The 15899-nt window shown below is 40.6% G+C and overlaps 1 protein-coding gene across 1 annotated transcript in view; it reads right to left on the bottom strand.

Annotated features, from left to right (window-relative positions):
- The window catches only part of PHKA2 (phosphorylase kinase regulatory subunit alpha 2), a 92916-nt gene that overhangs the window by 75864 nt on the left and 1153 nt on the right, over positions 1-15899 (bottom strand).

Here is a 15899-nt window from a genome sequence, read left to right as displayed (position 1 = left end):
TCCAGTCAAGAGATGATGGTGGCTTGGACAAGGGTGGTGACAATGAATACAGACAGAAGTGGGTGGAGCTGAGGTGTTTCGGTGGTCTCTATCCATTAGAAAATTCTCCCCATTCTAGGTGGGGAATTTCCTCCCATTCTAGGAAGAATCAAAGCTGACTCCTACGCTATGTTTAATATAGCCTCATTAAAAAAAATAAAGCCTCAAACACATAGGGAAGCAAAGAGAAAGCAATATAGCCCATATCCATATAACCATCACCCAGATTCAACAAATGAAAGCATTCTGCTGTAACTGTGCCACTTTCCTTTATAAAAAAAGAAAGAAAAAGTTAAAGATCAAATTGAAGCCTTACTTGTGGTCTTCCCTAATGGTTCACAAACTTCCCATTTTAAGTGTAAAGGGGTCATGAGACCCCTTTACACTTAAAAATTACTGGAGACCCCCTAAGAGCTTTTGTTTATATGCATTCTAGCTACTCATATTTACCATACTGGAAATTAAAACTGAAAACATTTAAAGTATTACTAATTTGTTAACAACCTATTGCATGTCAATATAAGTAAAATTTTTGTATCATTTCAAAACAAAACATTAAAAATTTTTTTCAGGCTGGGTGCAGTGGCTCACACCTGTAATCCCAGCACTTTGGAAGGCTGAGGTAGAAGGCTCACTTGAGGCCAGGAGTTTGAGAACAGCCTTGGCAAAATAGCGAGACCTTGTCTCTACAAAAAATTAAATTTTTTTTTTCAAAACAAAAAAGTAACAAGAAGAATGGCAGTGATTAACATTTAAAAAAATGTCTTTAATGTCTGGCTTAATAGAAGATAGCTATATTCTCATATGTGCTTCTGTATTCACTTTGTGGCAATGTTATTTCAGTTGAAGTATATGAAGAAAATCCAGCTTCACACAGCTACGCAGAGAGAAATATTTTAAGTCTTTTTGGATAATTAAGAATATTATCTGATACAACCAAAACTCAACAAGTGGACGGTTTCTTAAACGCCAGTTGAAATGTGAAATCTGAAATCATAACAACGAGCTTTATGTACTCTGACATTTTAAAATCCATTGGTCTATCTTGCGCTTTGAATGAATCATTTGCTCAGGTGTGATTTTATAACATCAAGCATTGGTCATCTGGAAAACATCAGTTCAGTGAGTTATGCAGTTAGCCCAAATGTTGACATATTTCATTATCCACATTTGTTAATATCACCACCAATCTCATCAGAAAAGTTTTTTAAGTATCAGGAAGCTTTAAGTCAAGTATCAGGAGCTTTAAGTCAAGCTCACAGTGACTCACAAGCTCATTCAAGTTTTCCCAAAATGCCGGGCAGTGGCTCACACCTGTAATCCCAGCACTTTGGGAGGCCGAGGTGGGTGGATCACCTGAGGTCAGGAGTTTGAGACCAGTCTGACCAACACAGTGAAACCCTGTCTCTACTAAAAATACAAAAAATTAGCGGGGCGTGGTGGTGCATGCCTGTAATCCCAGCTACTTGGGAGGCTGAGGCAGGAGAATCGCTTGAACCCGGGGGGGCGGAGGCTGCAGTGAGCCTAGATTGTGCCATTGCACTCCAGCCTGGGCAACAAGAGCAAAACTCCGTATTAAAAAAATAAAAAAATAAAACATAAAAAAATAAAAAAAAAGTTTCCCCAAAATCTCATTTCAATTCAAAGTTTAAATTTCATCATTGGCAACAAATATTGCCAGTTGTTTTCCTTGCAGCAATAGGCTCACTTTGCCCATTTTTGGGAAAATGTCTGCCAAATGCCCAAGTCTGAATAACCATAATTTGTCAACCTTTCAAGTAAAAATGGTGTCCAAGAAAAAACCAAACTGCTAGTTCAGCTCACAACTCAGACAACTGTGCAAGTGATTTTCCTAGAAGCAGCCATCGTACTTCGGTATGCAGCAGAAGTGCTTTATATGTACTTTTCACGTCAACACACAGAATATTTAAAGATCAGATAAAGTTTAAACTTGAAAAAAATTTTAATGCTCCAAAAAGGACATTCTTAAGTGCAATTGTTTTTTTTTTTTCTTCTTTTTATTGTTCTTTTTTTTTATTTTTATTATTATTATACTTTAAGTTCTAGGGTACATGTGCATAATGTGCAGGTTTGTTACACATGTATACTTGTGCCATGTTGGTGTGCTGCACCCATCAACTCGTCAGCACCCATTTTATTGTTTTTTGTAGTATGCGACTCCTAGTCTAGTTTGGAGTCCCTGCCTTGATTTGTACTAAAGCACCAGCTTTCTATTATCACCGCAAATGTCAACACAGTGAAAAAAGGCAAATCACATCTTAGGAACGGGATGAAAATAGTTTTGACCTCACAGAGATCCTGAAAGGGTGTCATGGACCCTCAGGGATCTGGGGATCACGCTCTGTGAACTGTCACAGTAGTGCAAAGCTGGAGTGTATTTTTCTTGTCCATGTTTTAAAAATTTTTATAAGAAAAGTATGTGCCCATAAGCAAGATATAACCATATTTCAGGTGTTTTAAAAGTTCTACATACCTAGTAATATTCTATATTTATTGTTCTATAACTTGCTTTTTTTCCTCGTCTTTAAATTTTTTCATAGACAAAAATTAGGCTGGGTACGGTGGCTCATGCCTCTAACCCCAGCACTTTGGGAAAGTGAGGTGGGAGGATCGCTTGAGCCCAAGAGTTCGAGACCAGACTGGGCAATACACTGAGACCTCGTTTCCACAAAAAATAAAAAATTAGCCAGGTGTGGAGGCATGTGCCTATAGTCCCAGCTACTGGGGAGGCTGAGGTGGGAGGATCACTTGAGCCTGGGAGGTTGAGGCTACAAACAGCCATGATAGTGCCACTGCACTACAGCCTGGGTGACAGAGTGATACCCTATCTCATAAAAAATGTATATATTTATCATATACAACATGTTTTGAAATGTGTGCATTGTGGCATGGCTAAATTGAACTAATTAACATATGTACTGCCCTACATACTTATTTTTGTGACGAGAACACTTAAAATCTACTCTCTTAGCAATTTTCAAGAATGCAATATATTGTTATTAACTATAGTTAACTATAGTCACCATTCAACTTTAAATATTTGAGGGTTATCCAATTTAATACATGTAAATCTGGGTTATTCATTTTAATGGCTATATAGTATTCCATTGTGTGGCTAGAATTCTTATTTGTCCATTTCCAAACCGATGAACAGTCAGATTGTTTCTAATTTTCCTCTTTTATAAACAATGCTTCAACAAATGTCCTTGTACATGTCTCCTTGGGCAGTGGGTAAGAGCACATCATTAGTGTCCATATTAGATATGGGCCTCCTGGGTCATAGAACATGCATTGCTTCAGTTTCACCATCTCAAATTGCTTTCCAAGGTGACTGTACCAATTAATAGTCTGTAGTTTACATCTTGCAGCATAGACCACTACCTAATCACCAATCTGATTTCTTCTTCTTCCTAGGCACTTAGTTATACTGTTTCCCATTATCCTTTGCAGTTCCACCTGGCCCTGTGCTTGAGTTTTAGCCAAAGGAATGTGAATGAAAGTAAAGTACACAACTTCCATGCCTTGCCCATAAAGCCTTCCCACAAATAATGTTTTGTACTTTCCTGGTACACCAGCAGGATGTCTACATCCAGGGTAAACCTTGGAAGTTGCACATTGAAGACGGTAAGGCCACTGGTAGCCCAGGTATCTGGGTGAAGTCCCCAATGACCTGGACCCACAATGGGCTGTTATATGTGTACAAAATAAACTTCTGTGTTTAGCTAATGAAATTTGGGTTTTGTTTGTCACAGCAGTTAGCCTACCTTAACTAATACATCTTCTCGTGATACATGACACTTACCTCTGTTTCATAACCTTACCAACACTTAGAATTATGCTTTAAAATTGTTGCCATCTGTCAGTCTGAATTTGTTTGAATTTGCTTTACTTTTTCAGATTGCTAGTGAAGTTGAGCCATCATTTAGCCCATTTATTAGCTTTCTCCTCTGCACATTATTTTACATTGTAGAATACAATACTACTATAGAAATATATAAAACTACTATAAATGATGAAGGGAATCAACTTAAAGGGATACAGTGAAGTAAGTCACCTGGATTTAAAATATTTTTTGGTTATTCTGGTACTATGTTGCAAATCCCTTCTCTTTGTAATGAAAAGAGATTTACAAACCCAGAAGCTACACAACGATGGTACCTGCTATCTCATCAAACAAGCGCTCAACTAAGATGGAAACTTGAATCCAATCAATTATTTAAATGGCTGACTCTCTAAGGACTCTCTTAGGATTAAGCTTTTGTATTAGTTATATATTGCTAAATAACAAGTAATTCAAAAACTTGGTAACTTAAAACCAATAAACTTCTATTATCTCTCACAGTTTCTGTGGGTCAGCAATTCAGAAGCAGCTTTAACTGGGTGGGTCTGGCTCAAAGCCTCTCATAAAGTTTCAGTCAAGATGTTGGCCAGGGCTGCAGTCATCTGAGAGCTTGACCAGGGCAGAAGATCTGCTTCCAAGACGTGATTCAAAAATCTTTCCCATTCTGTAGCTCATCTCTTAGCTTTGTTTAGATAAACTTCTTGTCATAAGAGGTTTTGCTTTTGCACATAGTTGAATTATCAATTTATTTTATGATTTATGATTTTTATTTTTATTTTCTTAGTTTAAGAAATCATTTCCTGTCTCAAGATCATAAAAGTGTTCTGTTTTAAGTTTTATAGCTTTGCTTTTCATATTTAGGTCTTTATTCTCTCTAGAATTTATTCTTGTGTATGGTCTAAGAGAAAGAATTTCTTTTTTTCCATATAGACGACCAATTGTCCTAACATTTTTTATCGAATAATCTATCCTTTCTGTTCCTGAGGTCTTTCTTCTTTTCCTCTGGTCTATTTGTCTGCTTCTGTGCCAATATCACACAATTTTAATGACCTTAGATTTATGTTTTGAAATCTGGTAAGGCATTCCTTCCCCTCTTCTATTTAAAATGTGTCTTGGCTATTCTTGGCCCCTTACTACAGCATGTGAATTTTAGGATCAATTTCCCTGAAAAAGTCTCTTTGGGTTTGGATTGGCAGACCACTGAATTTCTACATTAATTTGGGAAGAATATATCTTTCCAACACTGAATCTTCCCATTCAAGAACATGCTGTGTCTCGCCTCATATTTGTCTTCTTTTATGTCCCTCAATAGAGCTTTAAAACTTTCTCCAGGCATGTCTAGCCCTTGCATTAGATTTATTCAACAGTTTTTGTTGCTACTGTGAATGCTTTTCCAAGAAACGATAACATTTACGAATTGTTTGCGGCTGCCGTAAAGGGGTACCTTCATTACTGCATATGGATCTTGTATGTGGCAAACTTGCTTGAAAAATGGAAAACTCTAGTTCCACTCGCTTTGGGTTTTCTGTAGCACTTTTTTCTGCAAATAATAATCTCCATGATTCTTACTTCCTTTTCATGTCTGTTACATGGGGGCACAATTACAATGCTGAAGAGAGGGGGTGATAGTGGGGATCCTTAAAGTTCTTGACTTTAAATCTTTCCCCAATACATTACTTATGAGGTTTGTAGATTTATTTTCACATTACCCTTTATCAAGATAATAAAATTCGAGTGTATGCCTCATTGTCTAAGAGGTGCTTTTTCTGAGACGGAGTCTCACTCTGTCACCCAAGCTGGAGTGCAGTAGCATGATCTTGGCTCACTGCAACCTTCACCTCCCGGGTTCAAGCGATTCTCCAGCCTCAGTCTCCCAAGTAGCTAGGATTACAGGTAACCGACACCACATCCTAATTTTTGTATTTTTAGTAGAGACAAGGTTTCACCATGTTGGCCAGGCTGGTCTCAAACTCCCGACCTCAGGTGATCCACCCGCCTCGGCCTCCCAAAATGCTGGGATTACAGGTGTGAGCCACCGCGCCTGGCCTTAAGAGGTGCTTTTAAAATCATTAATGGATACTGAATTTTATCAAATGCTTTTCTATATCTATTGAGATGATCACACTGTTTTTCTTCTTTAATTTATTAATGTGGTAAAAATACATTAATAGATTTTATAGTAAATTTCCTTGTATTTGGTGGATAAACCACACCTGATCATGATGTTTTTTATATACATTGCTTGATTCATTTTCTTAGTATTTCACTTCATGTATTAAATATCAATATTCATAAGCGAATTTCCTCTGTAAGTTTTATGTTTTAGCATGCCTTGTTTGACTATGGTATCATGGGGTATTGGCCATCTGAAAGGAGTTGAGAGCTGTCTCTCTTTATCTTTTATCTGAAACAGTTTAAGATAGGGATTATCTGTTAATCCCTTGCCCCTCTGTCAACAACAATGGAGTCACTGTACTCACTGGGCAAAATGCCAGCTCTGGCTAAATCTGCCTCTGCCAACTCTGAGGGTGCACCCATGCAGCTGAATGTGGCTGGAGAAAAACACACAGCCACGCTGACTGAACTCCCTTTAAATTAATGACCCTTAATGCTGTCCAATGATTGTCTAGAAATCCCTTGTCCATTCATTCCCTTTTTCTCCTAAAGGACTGCTTCGTACCTTCTCTCTCAGACCTCCAATAACTCCTCCTCATCCTCACTCTCAGCTAGTGACCGTGCTTCACATTTTGCTGAGAAGGCAGAAGCAATCAAAAGGGAACATGGTGCCAATGTGCCCTGTTTCCCTCTTGTTTTGATGGACGAGCTATCTGTGCTCCTCTCTAAGGTCACCTGCAATATATATGCTACAATCTACCTGTTCTCATGCATGCCAGGACTTTGCTTCTTGCATTGTCGGTTTTCCCCTGTCTACTAGATCATTCCCACCAGATACATAATTTCTCACATTAAAAAAACCCTCCCAACCCCATATCTCCACCCAACCACTGCTCTTATTTACAGTAGAACTCTTCAGAAGAACTGTTTAAACTCAGAATCTTCAGTTTCTGTCCTTTCCTTCTCTCTTGAGTCCGATTTGCCCAATTTTTGTGTCTTACACTCCATATAGACTGTTGGACATGGTCACCAATAACTTCCACATCCCCAAATCTAATGGTCAACTCTTAGTCCTGATGCTACTTGACCTTGTCTCATTATTAGCCTTTTGCTCATCTGATTACTTCCTCCTCCTTGAATCACGTTCCCGACTTCTATCTTAGTCAGTTTGGGTGGTTTTAACAAAATACCATCGACTGGGTGGCCTAAACAACAGAAATATATTTCTTGCAATTACTGGAGGCTAGGAAATCTGAGACCAGGGTGCCAGCAGGGTCAAGTTCTAGTGAGGGCCCTCCTCCTGGCTTGCAGATGGCCACCTTCTTGCTGTGAGCTCACATGGTGGTGGTGAGGAGAATCATCTCTTTTGTGTCTCTTCTTAGAAGGGCATTAATCCCATTCATCAGGACCCTACCGTTACGACCTAATCATCTCCCAAAGGCCCCACCTCCTAATGCCATCACCTTGAGATTAGGGCTTCAACACAGGACTTTGGGGGGACACTGACCTTGGTTGCTTTTCCTGCTACTTCCGTGATGGCTTCTTCTCGTGCCCCTTGGCAGCACCTCCCCCTCATAATCTGGATCTCTTCATTTTCGGGGGTCTCCTCTTTGAACCTCATCTCTTTTCTGTCTGTACTTGTTCCTGTGATCTCGTCTCGTCTCAGGATCTTTTAACCTCCACACATATACCAATGACTCCCACATTTCTGTCTCCAGCCCAGACCTCTCCCCTAACTTCTAGACTCACATATTCAACTGCCTACTTATCATTTCTACTTGGATACTGATATGATTTGGCTCTGTGTCCCCACCCAAATCTCATCTTGAATTGTACTCCCACAATTCCCACATGTTGTGGGAGGGACCTGGTGGGAGGTAACTGAATCATGGGGGCAGGTCTTTCCCACGCTGTTCTCGTGATAGTAAGTCTCACGAGATCTGATGGTATAAAAAGTGGAGTTTTCCTGCACAAGTTCCTCTCTTTGCCTGCTGCCATCCACATAAGATGTGACTTGCTCCTCCTTGTCTTCCGCCATGATTGTGAGGCTTCCCCAGCCACGTGGAACTATAAGTCCAATTAAATCTTTTTTTTGTAAATTGCCCAGTCTCAGGCATGTCTTTATCAGTAGCGTGAAAACGGACTAATACAGATGCCTAACAGACACCTCGAACTTAACAAAGCTCTATCTTCCACCCCAAACTTGTTTCCCCACAATTTTCTCCATTGCAGTAAATGGTAACTCCATACTACCAGTTGTTTAAGCCTAAAATCTTGAAGTCATTCTTGATTTTTCTTTTTTCACAAATGCAATACTCATTCCACCATGAAATCCTGTTGTCTCTACCTTCGAAATTTACCCCAAATCTCACCATTCCACACTGTCTCCACTTGAACAACCCTTGTCTGAGTCATCATGCTCCAACTGCAGAAACTTCCTGACGGGTCATTCATTCTGCTTTGCCCCGTGGTCCCCTACAGTAAATATTCCACGCAGCCAATGGAGTGATTCTTTTCAAACATGATTCGGATGATATCATTCCCCTGCTCAAAACCCTCTCAGGACTTCCCTTCTCACTCAGAATAAAAGTCAAATTATTTATTTATTTATTTATTTTTGAGATTAAAGTCTCACTCTGTCGCCCAGGCTGGAGTGCGGTGGCACGATCTCAGCTCACTGCAACCTCTGCCTCCCGGGTTCAGGTGATTCTCGTGCCTCAGCGTCCCGAACAGCTAGGATTACAGTTGCCTGCCACCACACCCAGTCAATTTTTGAATTTTTAGTAGAGACAGAGTTTCACCATGTTGGCCAGGCTGGTCTCAAACTCCTGACCTCAGGTGATCCACCTGCCTCGGCCTCCCAAAGTGCTAGGATTACAGGCGTGAGCCACTGCGCCTGGCCCAAATTCTTTAACTTCCAAGATACATAAAGAAATCAATCTCTAAATGTTCCTTGGTCCTTCTCTGTAAAAGCATCTTGGACTAGGACTTTTTGGACTCATTCCATTTCTTTAAGGGTTACCGGTCTAATCAGGATTTAATTTTTTCTTAACACTGGTAACCTTTATCTAGAAAACAGCCCACTCTTAATATAGTAGTCCTTCCTTGTCTGGTTTTGCTTTCTATCATTTCAGTTACTAGTGGTCAACTGTGGTCTGAAAATACTACACACAATAAAATATTTTGAGAGCGAGCGAGGCCACATTCACATATTTTTATTACAGTATACTGTTATAATTGCTCAATTTTATTATATTTCTTAATCTCTTACTTACAAACTTTCTCACATGTATCTATGTACAGGGAAAAAACATAGTATATATAGGGTTGCTACTATCTGTGGTTTCAGGCACCCATGGGGTCTGCAATGTATCGCCTGTGAATAAGGGGGACTCCTGTATTGTTCATTTGTCCCTCCTCCCTCCCCCCATCCCTCTCACCACCCTGCCAGAAGTCTGCCTATTTACCAGTCTTTTCAAAAAATCAGCTTTTCACTTTGTCCATCTTTGCTGTCTGTTTTATAGCACATTAATTGCTGCTTGTGCCCTTATTATTTCCTTTCTTCTATTTTCTTGAATACACTCTGTTGTTCTTTTCACAACTGTGAGTTTATTAATTTTTAAATCTTCCTTCTTTTCCAATATACATGTAAGGATATAAATTTCACTTCAAACTCCACCTTAGCTGTAATCCCATACATTTTTATTTGGAATGTTTTTGCTGTCATTCAGTTCTAACTCTTTCGTAACTTCTGTTATAATTTCTTTTTTAATCCATGACATATTCAGAAGCAGGCTTGCTAAGTTTCCAAACATACATGGGAGGCATTAGCAATTGTTTGTTATTGCTCTCTAATTTTCTTGCATTTTGGCCAAAAAAAAATGTGGCATGCATAAAGTTGATCTTTCAGTATTTTTTGACATTTCCCTTATATTCTAATCTGTCACACTTTTTGAAAAATATATCTTGTGAGGCTGAAACAAATAAGTATTTCCTATTGGTTCAGTGTGGAATTCTATGTAAGTGTACTTAATCAAATTTGTTTCTTACAGTGCTCCAATTTTCTATGGCCTAATTATTTCTCTGTTTGATCTAACAGTATCTGAGAGAGGGGGTTTAAAAACTCTCACTATGATTATGGATTTGTCAACTTCTCCTACAGTTAGGTCAAGTTTTGCTTTACATACTTTGAAGCTATGTTGTTAGTATTCTGCAGATTTAAAATTGTTGTATTTTTCTTGGTGAATTAGCCCTCTGTCATCTAGCAATACCATTCTGTAGTCCTAACATAATTTTTAAAAATTTTCAAAGTCTACTTGGTCTGATATTCATAGATCAACGTATTTTGGTTAGTTTTGCTCAGTATATCTTGTCCCACTATATTACTTTCAACCTCTCAGTATCCTATGTTTTAGGTTTTGTCTCTTACAAACAACATACACCTTTTAAAGTTTTTAAAAATAATTTCTATTATCTGGGCCAGGTACAGAGGCTCACGCCTGTAATCCCAGCACTTTGGGAGGCCAAGACGGGCAGATCACCTGAGGTAAGGAGTTTGAGACCAGCCTGGCCAACATGGTGAAACCCGTCTCTACTAAAAATACAAAAAATTAGCCGGGCATGATGGTGCCTGTAATCCCAGCTACTCGGGAGGCTGAGGCAGGAGAAATTGCTTGAACTTGGGAGGCAGAGGTTGCAGTGAGCCAAGATCATGCCACTGCACTCCAGCCTGGGTGACAGAGCAAGATTCTGTCTCAAAATAATAACAATAATTTCTACTATCTGGCGGATTTCAGCATTTATACTTGTTGTGACGGGTGGAGATACTCACCACTATGCTAATGAGGAAGACTCTTGCTGTGATTACTAATACTGTGCAGTTGGATTTATTTGCATCTTATTTTGTACTTTATATTTACCACACTTTTTTCTTTACTTCCTACCCTCCCCAGCAGCCTTTTCCTCCCTTCAGCCAGATGATCAGATTTTCTTTATTCTGCTATTGTTTTTAAAATTATCTATTACAGAGGCCCGGCGTGGTGCCTTACGCCTATAATCTCAGCACTTTAGGAGGCCGAGGCGGGCAGATCATGAGGTCAGGAGATTGAGACCATCCTGGTTAACATGGTGAAAGTCCGTGTCTACTAAAAATACAAAAAATTAGCCAGGCGTGGCGGCACGCACCTATAGTCCCAGCTACTCGGGAGGCTGAGGCAGGAGAATCACTTGAACCTGAGAGGCAGAGGTTGTAGTGAGCCGAGATCGCACCACTGCACTCCAGCCTGGGTGACAGAGTGAGACTCCATCTCAAAAAAAAATTAAAATGGAAATAAAGTTTTATATGCCACATATAGTAATAGTAATGCTTAAACACAAACTCTTATCTTAAAAGCTATGATAATACCTTCATCATCCTTCTTAATGAGATAAGGCCCTTAGAATGCTTTCACTACTGGCCGGGAGCTCACGCCTGTAATCCCAGCACTTCGGGAGGCCAAGGCAGGTGGATCACTTGACGTCAGGAGTTCAAGACCAGCCTGGCATGGTGAAACCCCACCTCTACTTAAAATACAAAAACTAACCAGGTATGGTAGCACACACCTGTAATCCCAGCTACTCCGGAGGCTAAGGCAGGAGAATCGCTGGAACCCAGGAGGTGGGGGCTGCAGTGAACTGAGATCATGTCACTGCACTCCAGCCTGGGCAACAGAGCAACACTGTCTCAAAAAAACCCAAAAAAACAAAAAAACACTTTCACTCCAGTCTCTTCCTATTCTTCTGTCATATTATTATTTTCTAGTACTTAATTATATCTTTTTAAACTCTCTCCCAAATTCCTCTTTATTACTGTTACTATTTGTTCCATACTCCATGTTTTATTTATTCCATTTTTCTCATTTAAAATTCCATGGCCATTAAATAACAGTATTTACTGTCCCAGTCTCTTAGTTATTTGCTTTATTATACCAAATAATCTGTCGTTACAGTGAACACTGCCTTGACCATTGTTTTTCCTTCTGATCCATATTCTCTTATCACCACTTCATACTTAATACTTTTATTAAGGAGCCTTCAAACAGCTGTTAGTGAAAAAAATGCACAAAGTTCATATTTCTTACTTGAGCCAAAACAATCTAAAAATTTCTTTTTTTAAAGGCAACAAATGTTTAATGATACTTCCTAGAGTATATATTTACAAAAGCAAATCTGCAAAAGGACCTTTTTGTAACCACAACTCTTTCATTCTTTGCATTAAAGATCCAAATAATATTTAGCAGCAAGTATATCTGGCAAATGACTAATAGGAAAAGTTCTTCTCTTTCACAGATACAGGAAAAGGAATTCATTAAGATGTTACCTTAACTAATAATTTAATAATTAATATTAATATTTAATAATTTAATTAATAATTTCAGCCTTTACTGAAATTATGTGAACCAACTATTGCCTCTAACGGAAGAATGATTGTAGGGAAAAGAGAGATCAGACTGTTACTGTGTCTATGTAGAAAGGAAGACATAAGAAACTCCATTTTGATTTGTACCCTGAACAATTGTTTTGCCTTGAGATGCTATTAATCCATAACTTTAGCCCCAGCCTTGTGCTCACAAAAACATGTGTTGTATGGAATCAAGGTTTAAGGGATCTAGGGCTGTGCAGGATGTGCCTTGTTAACAAAATGTTTACAGGCCAGTATGCTTGGTAAAAGTCATCGCCATTCTCCAGTCTCAATAAACCAGGGGCACAATGCACTGTGGAAAGCCGCAGGGACCTCTGCCCTGGAAAGCCGGGTATTGTCCAAAGTTTCTCCTCACTGAGACAGCCTGAGATACGGCCTCATGGGACCATGGGACGGGAAAGACCTGACCATCCCCCAGCCCGACACCCGTGAAGGGTCTGTGCTGAGGAGGATTAGTAAAAGAGGAAGGCCTCTTGCAGTTGAGATAAGAGGAAGGCCACTGTCTCCTGCCTGCCCCTGGGAACTGAATGCCTCGGTATAAAACCCGATTGTACATTCGTTCTATTCTGAGATAGGAGAAAAACCGCCCTGTGGCGGGAGGTGAGATAATGCTGGCGGCAATGCTGCTCTGTTACTCTTTACTCCACTGAGATGTTTGGGTGGAGAAAAGCATAAATCTGGCCTACGTGCACATCCAGGCATAGTACCTTCACCTGAACTTATTTGTGACACAGATTCCTTTGCTCACATGTTTTCCTGCTGACCTTCTCCCCTTTGTGACCATGAGGCCTGGGCACAAACGTGTGGCCTCTATCAAAGTCATGACACCACCAAGAGCACCCATTATTTACTGCTGCCCAGTAGGTGCCAGACGAGGTAGTAGGCACTAATTTTTTCCTTAGAAACACTCAGTGGAAGCAAGTGTTATTATCCTCACTTTACAGATGGGGGCATCACCCTGTTCTCCTGCCGCATTCCCCTTGCTGAGATAGTGAAAATAGTAATTAATAAATACTGAGGGAACTCAGAGACCAGTGCCGGTGCAGGTCCTCCGTATGCTGAGTGCCGGTCTCCTGGGCCCATTGTTCTTTCTCTATACTTTGTCTCTGTGTCTTATTTCTTATTTTTTTTTTGTCTTTTTTTTTTTTTTCCTTTTTGTGGAGAACGGGGTCTCGCTGTATTACCCAGGCAGGTCTCGAACTCCTGGGCTCAAGCTATCCTCCCACCTCTGCCTCCCTGAGAGCTGGGATTACAGGCGTGAGCCACCGCGCCCGGCCTCTGTGTCTTATTTCTTTTCTCAGTCTCTCATCCCACCTGAGGAGAAATACCCGCAGGTGTGGCGGGGCAGGCCACACCTTCAAATGATGATTAGCTGATTAGCTTGACATAGTTAACGCAAAATGATTTCTAACAAATGAAACCAATGTAAATTGATCTCAATTTAAAAAGCAAATCAGAAACAGAGTTCAGAGTTGTTACCAGCTGACACTAAAAAAATGCCTCCTAAACATCTGCACATATCTACAGATGGTGGGGAGATACAGCATAAACTTTAGAAACCATTCGTGCAGCTCATTCATTTTCTTTAAAATTGTGGTAAAATATACATAACATAAGAGTGCTCGTTCGTTTTTCCAGAGTAGTTAGGGGACCTGCCTAAGATTACTCAGAGAAGGTGATGAGGCCTTGAATGGGTTAGGGCTCTACAACTGTGTACACTAGTTGTGGGGGTGAATGGGTGCAATTCTGCACTTGTGGATGCATGACATTTACCCGGCAGAACTGTGCTGGGAGTATCCTGGTTAGCCAGAAGAGCTTGACGACACAGGAAGGGAAAAAGAGGGCAAACAGGAGGGTTACTCACCAACTACCCCCAAAATAAATACAACTAAAGGCTCACACAACGTTTTTTTAATCATTAAAATGTTGGGGAGGAAAGTCCAATCTCACAGATTTGCTTTCATGAGAAGACAATTCTTTCGCTTCTGAGGGAAGGCAAGCCTGGACAGATAGTTGGGTTATTAGGATGGCTCAGGCCCTGCAGTAAGTCTTCTACCAACAAGGACTTAAGGGTACCTTTCATGCCTTTGGCCACTGCTTGATGCAAAGGAAGGAAACTGATGAGATCTCTGTACTTAGGCTCTCTTGGCATCAATGGGGAGACATATTTATGCTCAAGGAATGAGGAGCTGTAGCAGGACCTTCAGGAAAGGGCGCACCATGAGCCAGAGTACTCCTGCAAGGACCATGAGGCCTGGGCACAAACGTGTGGCCTCTATCAAAGTCATGACACCACCAAGAGCACCCATTATTTACTGATGCCCAGTAGGTGCCAGACAAGGTAGTAGGCACCAATTTTTTCCTTAGAAACACTCAGTAGAAGCAAGTGTTATTATCCTCACTTTAAAGATGGGGGCATGGACTCAGAAGGGATCAAGAAAGATCACACATGTCATTCAAGGCAGAGCAGAGGATTCAAACCCAAGTCTGACAAAAGAACCAAGCTTCATCAGCAATCCTTAAAGCCCCCTCCATCACAGTCATGACGGGAAAGGTTTTTCAACTTGGATTTTAAAACACTTTATAGATGTAATTAGAATATACTCCAAGGAGGAAGGGGAAAAATGACCTTCATTTGCCTGCCTACTACTTCTCCCACTCTCAACTTGAACATCATCTCTTCCAGGACTCCTCTCCGGCTCCCACAAACTGGGTGAGGGGTCCTTCCTCAAAGTTCCCAAAATAAAGACCATCATCCTTCATGTGCAATCTCAAGCTCTGAAAATTTAGTGTTTTCGTAAGTTTGCAGCAAGCTCTTTTGGTGGCAAAAGATGAGCCGAACTAATGTGAAACTCTTTTCAGCATTTACTGAAATTATGTGAATATCTATATTCTGATGTGGAAGTAATAACCTGTTTGATGAAGGGGTGCTGCCCAGATCTGGCTGCAGTTATTATGGCATACATAGTACGTTGTACGCATATTACCTTTCTAAAAGCCAAACATTTCTGATGGGCAAACCACAACTGGTCCAAAGGATTTCAGATAATGGACTCTGAGGCCAGGTGCAGTGGCTCATGCCTGTAATCCCAGCACTTTCGGGAGGCCGTGGTGAGAGGATGACTTGAGGTCAGGAGGTCGAGACCAGCCTGGCTAACGCAGTGAAACCCCGTCACTACTAAAAATGCAAAAATTAGCTGGGCGTGGTGGCGCACGCCTGTAGTCCCAGCTACTCGGGAGGCTGAGGCAGGAGAGTCGCTTGAACCCGAGAGGCAGAGGTTGCAGTGAGCCGAGATCGCACCACTGCACTCCAGCCTGGGTGACAGAGTGAGACCCTGTCTCAAAAACAAACAACAACAACAAAGAAAACAGATAAAGGACTTTGGACCTATACCCTATGCATAAATGTTACTGCACTACGAT

Source organism: Trachypithecus francoisi, unplaced genomic scaffold (assembly GCF_009764315.1).
Source record: "Trachypithecus francoisi isolate TF-2019V2 unplaced genomic scaffold, Tfra_2.0 Lachesis_group6, whole genome shotgun sequence".
NCBI lineage: Eukaryota > Metazoa > Chordata > Mammalia > Primates > Cercopithecidae > Trachypithecus > Trachypithecus francoisi.
This window is presented reverse-complemented; position numbering and strand designations above follow the sequence as displayed.